Source organism: Onychomys torridus, chromosome 6 (genome assembly GCF_903995425.1).
Source record: "Onychomys torridus chromosome 6, mOncTor1.1, whole genome shotgun sequence".
NCBI classification, from domain to species: Eukaryota; Metazoa; Chordata; class Mammalia; order Rodentia; family Cricetidae; genus Onychomys; species Onychomys torridus.
This window is the reverse complement of record NC_050448.1, coordinates 15,573,929-15,577,593: the sequence shown is the minus strand read 5'-3', so window position 1 is coordinate 15,577,593 and position 3,665 is coordinate 15,573,929. Positions and strand designations below refer to the sequence as shown.

At 40.2% G+C, this 3,665-nt stretch overlaps 1 non-coding gene across 1 annotated transcript; it reads right to left on the bottom strand.

The window, feature by feature from the left end:
• Window positions 1-458: 458 nt before the first annotated feature.
• On the bottom strand, window positions 459-533 carry Trnav-aac. The gene has a single exon. It is a non-coding gene; the product is annotated as a tRNA-Val (tRNA).
• Window positions 534-3,665: the final 3,132 nt, after the last annotated feature.

The following is a 3,665-nucleotide window of genomic DNA, read 5'->3' as shown; positions in this document are numbered from 1 at the left end:
GTGACCACTTTTTAAAATAAACTATATTAAAAATATAAAAAGTAGATCAAGAAAACTAAAAAGGAATGACAAAAGAAGGTATGACATACAATAATACTATTCAGCCCCCACATATGTGCAGTGACATGCACACACACTTCATACACTTACTATTTAGCCTCTACATGTGTGCAGTGGCATGCACACCTAAACTAATATAAATAATAGGCAGACAGACAGATGTAGATAGATAGATAGATAGAGAGATAGAGAGATAGAGAGATAGAGAGATAGAGAGATAGATAGATAGTGTAAATGTGTTAAAGAATAAATATTAAACAAAAAAACTACAGGGTGTCTTAGGGTTTCTATTGCTGTGAAGAGACACCATGACCACAGCAACTCCCCCCTCCCCCCAACCCATAGGCAAGCACTCTAGCACTGAGCTAAATTCCCAACTCCAACCACAGCAACTCTTTTTTGGGGGACTGAGAATTGAACCCAGGGCCTTTCGCTTGTTAGGCGAGTGCTCTACCACTGAGCTAAATCCCCAACCCAAAGGCTAGGCTCACAGCAACTCTTAAAAAAGAAAACATTTAATAGAGTGGCTTACAGTTTAGAGGTTCAGTCCATTATCATCATGGTGGGTCATGGTGACTTGCAGGCAGACATGGTGCTGGAAAAGAAGATAAGACTTCTACATCTTGATCCCAAGGCAACAGGAAGCAGTCTGAGATACTGTGTGTGGCTTGAGCATATATGAGACTTCAAAGTCTACCCCCACAGTGACACACAAGGCCATACCTAGCCCAACAAAACCACATCTCCTAATAGTACCACTCGCTATGAGCTTATGGGGGCCAATTACATTCAACTACCACACAGGGAATATCTTACAGTAGGATCTTCCTAGAGAATCCCAGTATCAGTTTGTTTCTACTGCCACATAAGAATAAGCTAATTAACCAAAAATGCAGTGACACCAGAAAATTTTTTAAAGTATCATATCCTCATTTATTAGACATTTCCTCTAATCCTTAGTAAAATATTCTTGCAAGGAAATTTCCAAAACTGATACATTCTGAATTAAATCTTGAGACTGTTGCAATTTAATCCTTTCTAGAAGCATTGTGTGCTCCCTGTTCTTCCCTACTAGTATTTCTTGAAGAATAAACATTACTTTGCTACCTTGGCAAATGAATATGTCCTGGAGGCCTTGGCCAGTGCCCTGGAGTCTTGGTTATAATGAAGGAGGATCATGGTGGTATGGAATCAAATGACATGAAGAAACAAAATGGAGTCATTAGATGTTAAGAGCCCCTGAAACTTTCTCCTTTGAGTTGATAACCTGATTTCTAGTTCACCACAAGTGAGAGATGTAGAATTAGAAACCATATCTACAATTTATTTTTTTTAAAGATTTATTTATTTATTATGTATATAGTGTTCTGCCTGCATGCCAGACCTTATTACAGATGGTTGTGAGCCAACATGTGGTTGCTGGGAATTGAACTCAGGACCTCTGGAATAGTAGTCAGTGCTCTTAACCACTGAGCCATCTCTCTAGCCCCCCATATCTACAATTTCTAGAGGGACGTTTCTGAACAAAGAGCCAAGGATGTACATGGAACCTTTCCAAAGGATCTGGGATTGTGTGCTTCAGGCACACTTCTGAATGGCTGGCCTCTGTCACTGCAGTATTAACAAAAGGCAGTGGGATGCCCACAGGTGCTGCTACTCCTTTTCTGGGGAAGAAAATCTAAATGGAAAAGACTCGTCAGAAGACTTAAAGATGGAAGGAGCCAGTTGTGAAGGAAACCCCCTAGATTTCTTCTTTCTAAATGTTACTCTGGAGCTCAGAACCTATTTTCCCTGGACTTTCTTGGGTAGAGTGCTGCTAATAGCCCTAATTGCCAGGCAAACCAGACATGCAAATGAGCCTTTTCTGATATTCTATAAACAAAGGGGAATATAAACTCCAATGGACAATGAATTATTGCGTGATCAGATAAAACAAATAAACCACACTTTTTTGGCAATAGATATGCATGATGAAGGCAAAAATAAAATGAACAGGTCACCTAAGGAGCAAGAGATGAAAGAATATTTTAGAGTTCCTAAGAAGTTTTCCTTGCAAAAAGGATCAAACAATAGTTGAAAGTGTATTTAAAAGCTTCATTGTGGTAGCTCCTCTATTCTCAAATTCTTTAGCTATTCTATCTGAAAACACTGGGTAGCTGCCAGGGTAGCATTAAATATGGAAATGTCAAAATGACCATGGTCTCGGTGATAAAAGGAAAAGCAGGAGCTTGTTGTAAAAACAAGTCGTTAACTGTGCTTCTGCCTCAGGTTCACTGACCTTGAGGCTCCAGGTTTTTCTTTACAATCATAGATTGCTCCACCCCCTGGGACAATGAACCCTGTTTGGTTAGGTGTGGGGAGAGTTCTCCTTTGAAGGTATTGTGTTTTATTGTGATGAGGTCTGGTTCTCAGATCTTCCTGGGCATTTTTTAAAAAATGGCTTTCCTGTAGACAACAGTGGTGGGAAAACAACCACAACCAAAACAAACATTCAGAAGGGCTCATTTGGAAGATTTTAGTAGCTACTTATTTTTGTCAAATCATTTAATTGCCTTTCCTTTGCTTCAGAGGCAAGATGAGGCAATGAACCAACTCCTACTGATTTCAATCGACCAAAAGTTTGTTTCTCTGCCACTTCAGGTGGACTGAAAAGTACAAATCAAGAATCTGTATCTTAGGGGAACTACATTTGTATAAGTGATATTTGCTAGAAATGTATTTGGGTTTGAAATATTCTCTAGATCCGGCTCTTATCCCTCTGACCATGTATTCAGCATATGATATAAAAAGTTAACCTTGGCTTCTGTGTGGAACATCTATACATTGAATTAATAAAAGAATTAATGTAGTCTTTATAAGCCCCTTGGTAAGAAGGAATGTGTTTATCTATAACACATTTTGAGTGAGATTTTTAATGGAATGTAGACATGAATATCTTAAAGTTAGTAACACTGTCCAGCTCACTTCTCTCTCTGCACACTCTAATTTGTATTCACTAACAAATGAAATGGGCGCATTTATCAGTGCTAACAATCCCATTTCTTCTGTCCAGCACCATTCATTGTCCAGCTTTTAAAATAGGAAGTAAGCAGAAAAGCAAGGCAAACCGGGTCTGGAGAGGTGCCTTAGTGGGTGAGAGGGAGAGACTTAGGAATGAGAGACACTCCAGGTAGACACACAGACATAGGGAGATGGGCCTTGGCTAGGTCATAAAGGTGGCGAACTCCCAAGTTGGTCAGTTTCTTCCTCACCTTCCTGACCTGAGACAAAAGCCTGGTAGCTCAAAACAAAGGTCCTGTAGGCTTTTGTCTCCCACCAGCAGGCCCCCTGCCTGATGGAAGGACTCAACCAGTTCTAGGCTGGATCAGGATGTGTTACTCAACAGTTCTGGGCCTATCAGCCATCTTGTCTGTCTTTAAACTGACAACCCCTAAATTAAGAGAGGAAAATTTTCCAGACATTTAAAAAACAAAAACAACCCAGCCCTTGAGAAGAGACTGGATATTTCCACTTCCAGAGTTGCTTTGTGAAGGGTCTTCTTCTCTGCTTCCTTCCCCACCCCAGTAAACACCTCACTTCAACTGTGGATTCTGTCTGCTGCTGTC